The sequence below is a fragment of the Cebus imitator genome, unplaced genomic scaffold (genome assembly GCF_001604975.1).
Source record: "Cebus imitator isolate Cc_AM_T3 unplaced genomic scaffold, Cebus_imitator-1.0 Scaffold29, whole genome shotgun sequence".
NCBI classification, from domain to species: Eukaryota; Metazoa; Chordata; class Mammalia; order Primates; family Cebidae; genus Cebus; species Cebus imitator.
The window spans coordinates 5,673,530-5,685,139 of NW_016107344.1; the positions used below are offsets into that span (position 1 = coordinate 5,673,530).

The window sequence follows — 11,610 nt, forward strand, 5'->3', positions numbered from 1 at the left end:
TTTCTTCCTTCACTTAACTCTGTTGAAGGAATCAAAAGACTGAATCTGTATTTATACAAAGAAGGGGAGGGCAGATGTTCTCCATGAAGAACAGAAATATCCTTACTTTAGAGGTAGCATTAAGACAAGTTTCTATTGAGCTTAAAAATAAAATTTAAAAAAGCTAGAATCTCAGTAGTGCATTTCAAAGTTTCAGAATTATTGATTCACATAGAAATTCATATTTAAAAATGCTAACACATATGCAGTATAACTAGTGTTACCAATTGTTATACTGTTTCCCATAATGCAAAATTTACTCTTGTGATTATCGTTTTCTTTACCAAAATATTGAGATTCTTTCTCTCCGTGTGCTGAAGCCCTCAATGTTTGTATAACCATCTTTAAGATATCTTATTTGTGTATGAATATAGCTCTAAAATGCTAGATTTGCCCAACCAAAAAAAAAAAAAATTCCTTTTTGCAGCGGTGTGGGGGACGGAGTTTTGCTCTTGTTGCCTAGCCTGAGTGCAATGGCGCAATCTCAGCTCACTGAAAGCTCTGCCTCCCAAGTTCAAGAGATTCTCCTGCCTCAAGTAGCTGGATTACAGGCATGTGCCACATGCCCGACTAATTTTCTGTAATTAGTAGAGACAGGGTTTCACCATGTTGTTTAGGCTGGTCAGGAACTCCTGACCTCAGGAAATCCACCCGCCTTAGCCTCCCAAATTGCTGGGATTACAGATATCATGTCTGGACCACACACAAAAAAATTCTTAGAGCTGTTCAGTTCATTATGTTCATTATGTTTAGAAGAACAGATATATTGTATACAAAAATAATATTGGTATATGTTATAGTTACTTCTTTTAAAAGCATTGCGTTTTTCAGCGTAATACTTTACTTGAAGGATTGTTACGTTGTTAACATCTTTCTTAAATATAATCACATTTGGATTATAAACTGTCAGATTCAAAATAGTATTAGTGCCTGTATTTTTCTGTGTGTGTGTGTGTGTGTGTGTGTGTGTGTTTGTGTGTGTGTGTGTTTGTTTTGCTTTCACTAATCTAAGAAGCTTGCCTATATTCCTTTCTTGGTCCTTGGATATACTCAGGGCTTTCTAATACTATTTTCTCTATTCATATGTACTCTAAATGAGTCCTCCCCATCTTGTATTTAAGATAAGATAATGGAATACAATACATTTGATTAATTGTACCTAACTTTTAAAAAGTCCTTTACCTGAACTTATAATTATATGTAATCTTTTATATGTTAACATGTTCTAAAGGTGTTTGATGTTTAAAGTTCATTTAGAAATGTTCTTATAAGTAGAATTACTTCAACCATATGTACAGAGTAGCAAAATATCTTCTAAGTGTCTCTTTACGTTTTAACCTGAACCTTCTCTCTGGTTTAATTGAAATAGCTATAGCAACCACCCCACTGATGACAAAAATCCTAGAAGGATGTATGCATAATAAGTTGAAGTGTTGAGGAGACAGTGGCTCAGAATTAAGCATTGAACAAGGTAAAAATATCAAAATGATGTACTGAGTGATAATGGCCAGGTGTGTGCCATTGGTGACTGCTTGATATTAAAAAGAAAAAAAAAATTACTGTGGATCAACTACATGTTAGTCAATTCCAGCCTAGCAATCAAGCGGATATTGAAAGGGAACTTTTCAACAAGATAGCAAATAAGTGCATGGATCATGGACTGTGTCTCCAATATACTTGCTATCTAAGCTTCACTAAGTATCCAGATGCCATCTTATAAAGAAAGAAAATGACATTCTTATAAAGAGGAAAGATATAAATTTAATTTCTCCTACCTTTTCCAGCTTTGAATCATTAAATCTTGTGTAGGTCACATACAGTTAAAAACAAACATGTCTTAACTCAACCATGACTTTCAAATTAAGGATTAATTTGTGTATATGGAAACATGTTTATCTTAAAAGCCAGGTTTTGTAGAAGTTAGCAAAGGCTTACTAGTAACGGAAGTTCATATTAGCATGCTCAGAAGGCTTGAGGAATATAAAATATATTTGGAAAGACTAAAATATAAACTTTATTGTGATAAGCCTAGTGCCGGAAGAATGCATGACATAGATATGCATAATGTGATGTAGGGGAAGTATTTTAAAACAAAAAGGGACAACTTTTGAGATACCAACTGTGGATGTGAGTTGTGAGAGAGATGGCTAAGTAATGCAGAGCAACAAAAATGTCTAGGAATGCACAAATAAGCATGCTGGTTTCCATTTCAGATTCAAACTTCAGAGACAGAAGGAAGAAAAACATTTAGATGTATCTGGCATAATCCAAGACTACTTACAACAAGTGTTCTGTGTTTCTAATAATAAAACAGACTTCACTTCTGAGTACCTGCAGACCTGGGACCCTAATGACCAGGCAGAAGGAAAAACAACTTGTCGAAGGTATGGAAAAGACAGCAAATCATATAAGAGGGTCCATCCCAAACCAAAGATAGCATAGATAAACCTCTCATGTTAACTGTGGAAATAAAATAAAGGAAGATAACGTATTTTAATAGAAGGGAAATTGCACTTATTGGGAGTAAGAACACAGAATTGACTGAATATCTTAAGGAGAGTTTGGAAGTGAAATTCTAAATAGGTAATTATTCTTTGACAAATTTTGTCTTATCCCTTATCCACATTCTTCCCTGCTCTTCCCAATACATGTGTAAGAACATTCAAGGGCACAGACATGCCATAAGCAAGAATGATGTCCTCAGGAAAGTCAACATAATGAGTAAGAATTACATCTGTCACAATGTGTACCTATACACATCTTAAATATTTGTACAATTAATTTACTTCTCTTCATTTCCAACACTCCTAATCTATGCTATAAACATCTCTTGTCTAATATACTACAAATGTCTGCTAAATTATTTCTATACACCAGTTTTTTTCCTCTCCAAGCTGTAAGCAGAATTTTATTTTTAAACTGCAGATATGACCATAACAGGTATCTGTCTCAATATATAGAACAGGTCCCTAACAGGGCCAGTGTCCTCCAGTCACTTCTGGCCCTCACCTTTTCTCCAGTCTCATTTTACATATTTTCCTACATGCACTCTATATTCCTATAATTAAATATTATTTTCCCCCAATGCCTTCGGACTGCTTCTTTTCTCCATATTAAATACTTTTTGCCACTTCCCTCAGTTAATTCTTTCTCAGTGTTTAGAGCTCAGATATCATTTTCTCATGGACACATTCTTTGGCTGAAACAGACTAGATAATTTTCCCTTGCTGTATACTTTCACACCTCCCTCTGCATTTCCTTCACAACACTTTTGCAAGTGTGTACAACTGCATCCTTGTTTATATTTAATTTCCTCTTTCTGTCATGTTCTGTAAACTCAATGCAAGCTGAGTCTGCGTGATTATTTCACTATGCAACACCTAACTCCAAAGTATTTAACATAATAGGTGCCAAAATAGCTGTTCAACCATTGTGTGAATGTATAAATGAATCACGATATGAATACAGATACACTAGTCTAAACACGTTTTCATGATACACACCTGTATGTGTTCTAAATAGAGATGAAGGAGAATCATAACTGATCACTACCAGAAAAAAAAAATCTGGTAACCCTTTTGCTTTCCAGGTATTTAAATACCATTTATGTTAAAACTATTAGTTCATTTTTATAATACATTGAAAATACTTAGGGACATATTTGCTTATCACAACTATTTTACTCTTTAAAAAAAGTATTGCTCATTGGACTTCACAATAGCAAAGACATGGAATCAACCTAGGTGTCCTTCAATGGGAGATTAAGTAAAGAAAATGTAGTACATATATACCGTGGAATACTACACAACCACCAAAAACAACAACATTATGATTTTTTTTGCACAAACAGATACAGCTGGACACCATTATCCTAAGTGAATTAATGCGGGAACAGAAAACCAAACACTATGTAGAAATGACAGCTAAACATTACTCATAGAAATAAAGATGGCAACAATAAACATTAGAGACTACTAGATGGGGAAAGGATGGAGGAAAAGGGTTGAAAATCTACCTCTTGAGTACTACATTCAGCTCCTGGGTTATAGGATCATTCTACCCTAAACCTTAGTGTACACAATATACCCAGATAACAAACTTGCAGATGTACCCCCGGATCTAAAATATAAGTTGAAAATTAAAAATGTATGTATATTGCTCATCGAGATAGATTACATTTTGAGAGAGTAGCTCTATGACTGTAACATGAACCCGAAATTGTGTGATTGAAGGAATTATACACATTTATTGGCCTTCATTTTAGCTATGTTAAATAAAAGTTTAACAGTACAACCTCTTAATATAAATGTGCATATTAGTCAAGGTAGTCTGTCTGCATCTTATTGCCTTAACAATTAAAGCCTATTCTTTGTGTGTACAAAGTCCAATGTGGAGGCGTCTGTAAGCTCTTTTCTGAATGTGGCTTGGTCACCTAAGAGGATTCCATTGTTATGGAAACCACTATTTTCAAGCTGTGGTCTCTAAAATCTCTATAGCCAGGGTTGGGACTAACATTCAACCTTTTAACTATCATTGCAGTGATCAGTATCAATCACTTAGTTGTGCCTCACTTCAGTAGACCTAGCAGAGACAGTTTGTGGATGTATCAGAAATAGAATGAAGGAGGCCGGGCATGGTGGCTCACTTCTGTAATCCTAGCACTTTGTGGGGCTGCAGCAGAAGGATTGCCTGAAGCCAGGCATTCGAGAGCTGCCTGGGTAACAAAGTGAGGCTCTGCCTCTACAAAGAGTAAAAATAAAAAATAAGAAAATCACCCAGATGTAGTGGTATGTGCCTATAGTCCTACCTATCTGGGAAGCTGAGGTGGGAAGACTGCTTGAGCCTAGGAGTTCGAAGCTGCAGTGAGCTATGATCATGCCACTTAAACAGTGAAAAAAAAAGTAGAAAGAAGAAATATGCACTGCAATATTTAAGTATTGGATTTTAGTAATGAGGATTTTCCAAGGATTAAATGTGTTATCCCCCAAAGATATGTTTGATTCCTAATGGTATGTACCTGTGAATGTTAACAATATTTGGAAATTAGGTCTTTGCAGATATAATTAGGTAAGATGAGGTCCTAATAAATTGGTATAAATCCTAATTCCAAAGGAGTGGTATTCTTAGAAGAGAAAACAGACACAAAGAAAAAAGCCTTGAGAAAACAGACATAGGAAGAGGATGGCCATGTGAGGACAGCGGCAGAGACTGGAGTTGTGCTGCTATAGCCAAGGAATGCTTGGGGCTTCAAGCATTAGACTCAAGGAGATGCTCCCCTAGAAGATTAGAAAAAAAACATGGTCCTGTTCACATACCCATTCCAGACTTCTAGCCTCCACAACTACAACTGTGAGACAACAGATTTATGCTGTTTTAGGCCACCGACTTTCTTGTACTGTGTTATGGCTGTCCTCTAGGTGAGAACAATATAGACAGTCAGCCATATACTTGCAGAAGTTAAACAAGGTGGAATCACATTTTATACATTGGCCTAGTAAATTTCTTTGTTGTTCTCAATATTTCTAGAAAAATATCAGGTTATTGTAATTTTTTTTTTGGTCTGACAATGTAAAGGATAAAGAATCAGCTGAAAACAGGATTTTTGTCATTTGAGGATATCACTTTAATAACAAGAGTTTATACATTTGAATGGGCCAACAGGTAAATAATAGGTACCTGTAGACCATCCATATTATCAAACTATGTATAAGTTACAAAACACAGAAGACATACTTAGGGTCCAAAGAATAAATGTTCAGACAAGAGCAATTACAATCTTTCTCCCATGCATGGAAAACTGAGTGAAGCATTTTACATTTTAATTTGTGTTTTGTGTTGATAGCAAGCTCATCAAACAATGGAACACAGAATTCCTTATAATGCCTCAGCATTATAAGGAACATAATTTTGTAGCCCTAAATGCACAGGCAGGTACAGAATTGGGCACATGTCTCATGGTGGCCAGAAGCTTGCCTTCACAGAAAGGGTAATTGTTGAACAGAACTCCATGCACTGCTTACCATGCCAGGGAAAGACTCCAACTACATGGAGGAAAGCAAAGATCATTCCAATGCCAAGCAACAGGAGGAGAAGTCTAAACATGTCTACTGAATGCAACTTCCTATGGGAATTGCCATGAAAAACACAATAGAGGCAAGCACTGGATTCAACAATGCATTTACTCACATAGAGAAGAGACAGCTAGATTAGCTCCAGTGGTGTGCCCCAGTCCACCATGGCTAGTGGGTGTCCTTGGAAAGCAACACAGGGCAACTGGCTTACATATACCAGAATAGAAAGACCACAATCTCTTTCCTACTGAGTCTACAGTGCCAAAATCTGGGGATATACTTGGGGCCATTGACACACATGCTTAGCCAGGATAAAGGAGGAGCAAACCTTGGGTCTGAAACAAGTAAAGATATCGTCACATGAGGTGATAAGCCCAGCACAGACTATGTGGACTCTTTTTCTCTTGGGATGGAAGCGTTTCATACCCAGTGCCCATTCCTATTGTCACGTGGCTGAGCAGAAATCAAAGACTGCAAGGACGACACTACCTATCCCAACAATCATAAACTTGGGTTCTGAACAGAGGCTGCAAGTCCACCCAATCCACTTTAGTTCAATTTCCTTTTCTTTGGCTGACTTTTCCTTCATTCTCATTTTGAGTACTCCAGAAACTCATTGTAAGTCATTACTTCACTGTAGTCACAGGGGCCCTAAGGGAAGAACTTGTGCTTCATTTTTTGGGCCCCTATGTGACACATCAAATCTTTAGTTCAGGTTTGTCAATACTATTTCTCTACTTCTTTTCTAAGCTACTAATTTGGTTTCCATGGCAACAAACTCCTCATCCATTTCATTGACCACCTGGTTACTGTTCTCATTATTTATTGCGTCTTTTACTTCATGGATTTCTCTCTCTCTTTTTTAAATTTTATCTTCTTACTCTACACTCCCTTTTTGGATAAACTGACTATTCCTATGGTTTACTCTGCCATCTTAATTGTGATAATGTCCAGTTCTCTATTTCTAATATCACCTTCTTCCTTGACTATGGACTTAAGCTTCTGCTTCCTACTGGGAAGTTCTGACAACCTCTATAATTTACGTGGATCAATACTGAACATTTTTTTCTTACAACCCTTTCCCTTAAAAACAGCATTTTTATCTTCAGTACTATGTACAAATTACATGACAGGATATCTAGGGCGGAATTATCTTGGTGACACTCATGGGTGTCCCACTGTTAAGATTCTTCTGCCACTTATTTTTCTATCATGAATTTACAGTGACTACTCAGATATACAGTACAAGACATAAAATTGAATAAATTATATAAAAAAACAAAACTACAAGTGGTAAATAGACAATTTTCAAATACGGCATTTCAGACTGTTAAAACTTTTTCACAAATTAAATTAATGATATATATCTGAGCAAGAACAATTGATAAATTAGGCTGCACTCTAAAACAGAACAGATGCAAAGAGTTCTGCTGAGCTGTGGGAGCAGTGGGCTTTTATACGCCAAAGAGAGAAGCAAATTAGAAAAGTCATCTGATTGGCTACAGTTAGGTATCTGCCTTATTTGGTCCTGCAAAGAGGCATTTTGTTTCGGGAGGGCAGTGGGTGGGGGAAGGCATGGTCTGATCAGTTGGTTGCCTGTGATTGGCTGCAGCTCAGTTGTCTATAATTGGTAGAAACCTGGCTATTTGTTTAAAAAAAAAAAAATTCTCCCAAATTAGATTTTGGTCTGTTTATGCAAGTAATTTAGTTTGCAGTTTGTTATATAGCAACTCAAAGTACAGAGATGGCCTCAGACATTAACTGAGGTCTCCTGTTTTTAATTTAATTATACAAAAATAGTCTTCCAAGAGCCCAATAAACATTTTAAAATTCTGTTCATCTATAATTTCACCACATCATATCCAAATTTTATCCTACTTCCTTGTCTTTTATATTAATATTTATAGGCTCTGTGTGGTGGCTCATGTCTGCAATTCTAACACTTTGGAAGGCCGAGGCTGGTGGATCACAAAGTCAGGAGTATGAAACCAGCCGAACCAACATGGTGAAACCCGTCTCTACTAAAAATACAAAAAATCAGCCAGGCATGGTGGTGCGTTTCTGTAATCCTAGCTACTCAGGAGGCTGAGGTAGGAGAATCATTTGAACCCAGGAGACAGAAGTTAGGGTGAGCTGAGATTGCACCACTGCATTCTAGCCTAAGCAATGGAGTGAGACTCAGTCTCAAAATATATATATATATATATATATATATATATTATTTTTTTTTGTGTGTATATATATATATATGTATATACATTATAAATTTTTGTAATATTAAGTATACTTATTTCACTTAATAATAGTCACTTAATGATACTCATAGCACTCATTTGCCCAAACTAAATCTTAGTCATTCCAGTTCTCACATTTTTGAAATCTCCTCATATTCAGTAAATTATCAAAACCACTAGCAGGAGAATTCCTTTTCAGACCTAGACCTCCCTCCTATAGACTCATATGAGAGACATACAAAGTTTTGATTTTTTCAAGACACAGTTCTTTTGAGTGCTTCTTTTACTTTCAACCAAACTTAGTTCTAGTTAATAGATTTTAATACAGACATAAGCAAATTATTAAAGTAATGAAGTAAAGTTATTTCAACTTACAGCAATATAAAATATAAATTTCTTAGGAAAATTAACAGAACTACTTAAAACTTCAGAACCACAAGAATATTTGATTAGATTTTGTTCAGTTTAAGAAAAGGGTGTTTCACATCACAGAGATTCCTGTGTTTACTTGTGATGCTGGCCAGAAGGAGGATCCCTTCTGAGATATGATTACTGTCAAGAAAGACTTAACACATGAGAGAGATCTGACAATCCATTGCCAATCATCCAACATTCTTTGAAGATTAACAATTTCATCAAGAAAGACTTGTTCTTCAAAATTTAGAATATCCAGAACTTTTCTTACATAATGGCTTGTAAACTTCAGTATAAAACAGTAATCATTAATAGTCACTGGTTGATTTCTTTAAAAACCTTATTAAACAATTTTAGAAATCAGTGGAATCACTCCTTTATACAATTAAGATGTTTAGCAGTTTTAAGTACTTATCTTGGCACTTATGTATCTCCAGGGTCAAAGTGTCATATTCAAGACTAGATTTTGTAGCAAGAGCAACAGTTTATTTATGTGAAACATCTCTTACTGGTTAAGCTTATCTCACTATGTTATTTCTATGCCATGCTGATATTTGCTGTGAAGGAACTGATATATTTTAGAAGATATTCTCCATGCAGATGGGTCCTTCTAGTCTGGCAGAGCTAAATGGACTCCATTATTTATCTTTCATCTGACAAAATGGAAAAGATTAGGTGAACTGACATGATTGGATTTTGTCTGTTGTAGTACACTATTTTGATTTGAATTATTATAGATAATTTACATTTCTAAATGCATCTCTAATTCCAAAATTAAGAACTACTCTACTTCAGCAATGATATTGTTTTTCTGGTTCCTGACCATTTTAAAGTAGGTTTAATAAGGACCCTGAGAATTATCTCAACAGCTGTGAGATTAGCAATTAAATGTTATCAAATAACTACTTAATACTTATTGTATTAGTCAGTTCTTACTTTGCTGTAAAGAACAACTTGAGACTGGGTAATTTATGAAGAAAAGAGATTTAATTGACTCTCAGTTCCACAAGTTGTACAGGAAGCATGGCTGGGAAGCCTCAGGGAGCTTACAATCATGGCGGAAAGTGAAGGGGAAGTAAGCACATCTTACCATAGAGGAGCAGGGGAGAGAGAGAGAAACAACCAGACCTTGAGAGATCTCACTCATTATCATGAGAACAACATGGGGAAAATCTGCCCTTATGATCCAATCACCTTCCACCAAATCCCTCCCCCAACATTGGAGCTTACAATTCAACATGAGACTTCTGTGAGGACACAGAGCCAAGCCATAACACTTGCAATGTCTCCCCCTGTTGTACTACATATTATTTATCAGAACTACTGAAATTTTAGGCTTTGATTTATTAATACATTAAATTTAATTTGGTTACTTATTGTACCTTAAAGAGATTTTTCAGGCTGGATAGCTCTGATCCAGAATATGAGACCAGATTTAAATTTTAAAAAGTGAGTTAACTTTCATTACCAAGCTGTTAAAATCTAAATTTTAAATTAAAAAAAAATTTTAATCGTATTTGCGTTATTTCATTTAAAGCTGAAAATTTTTAAACACAAAAAGATGGGTGCTTTTGTCATTGTTTTTTGACCTGGGTTTTATAAGCCTATCTAACGATATTTATGCAGTGTCTCATTTCTAGGTGCTATAGATTCATCAATAAACGCAAGAGACACAAATAATTTTCGGTTTTGTTCACAATCACCAATAATATATATTATTTCAACATTTAACTATTTAAAAAAATTAATCACTAATATAGTATGCATTCCAGAATGAAAGAGGAGAGAGAAGGGGAACATAACTAAATACCAATCTATACTTTCTGATTTATACAAATTTTATACACTAAACAATTATTAGTAAATAGAAGCAATATTTTAAGATTTAATTAAAAACAATGTGAAACTTTACAATGATGTCCAGTACATAATTCTTATTAATAATTTATATAATTTATACCAAATAGTTACAGTGGTTGGTTCAACAACTGAAATTCTGAAAGACTTATGGGAATACATGCCTACAATTCATGAGGTCTACCACTCTACCAGCCTTACTGTTTTTCTCACTGGTAATATTCATGAAATCACTGATAGTTTTACATTTTTAAATATGAGTTTTACATTTTTAAATATGCAGTATGAATTACACATATAGTACTTTTTAAATGTCTACACATTTATCTTATATTGTATCTTGAAGTATGAGAAGTACCTACCATATTTTGGTAAATAATACGTTTAGTTTTTTTCTAGTTCTTGGCTCCAGACTAAGCATCTTGACCTGTCAGTCTAGTTTTCTGTTTTGTTTTAATTTCTGAGATATTCTAGAGTCTGTGTCTGGTATTCTCTACTATTCCCTAATTTGTTCTTGCACTCAGATTACTTTTTCTGACTCCCAGCTTCTGTGGAGAGATTAACTCTGTGGGCTGCGGCCCTAGTCCCAATTCTTTGGCTAGGCCCTGGGTCCTTCATGTTGGATAACCTGGCTTTACTGCTACTCGTAATACTACTGCAATATTTTTTTTTCTTTTTATAATATTTTACTATTTGATGTTATAATTATATATTATTTTTACACATTTCCTCATATTGTTTATCTCTTAAGAATTTATGAATAGGGTTAAGCATTGGTTTTTCAATAAATCCAAAAATTCTCTGATGTTAATTTCTCTCTTATGCATTATAAAGCCTCATGAGCCTTCCTCATATACAATATTTATCAAAGAAAAATGTAGCAACCAATATACTTAGTGAATTTTCTCACAGAGTTTGAGTATAGGAAACAGCATTAACTGTCTATGAGTCATTTTGCTCCCAATGGAAGGTGCATAACATAAATTAAAAGTGGA

At 35.0% G+C, this 11,610-nt stretch overlaps 1 long non-coding RNA gene across 1 annotated transcript; it reads left to right on the forward strand.

Annotated features, from left to right (window-relative positions):
• Nucleotides 1-1,408: 1,408 nt before the first annotated feature.
• LOC108300724 lies at nucleotides 1,409-11,272 on the forward strand. Its single transcript, XR_001823569.1, has 3 exons — nucleotides 1,409-1,510; nucleotides 2,253-2,423; nucleotides 11,140-11,272. It is a non-coding gene; the product is annotated as an uncharacterized LOC108300724 (long non-coding RNA).
• Nucleotides 11,273-11,610: the final 338 nt, after the last annotated feature.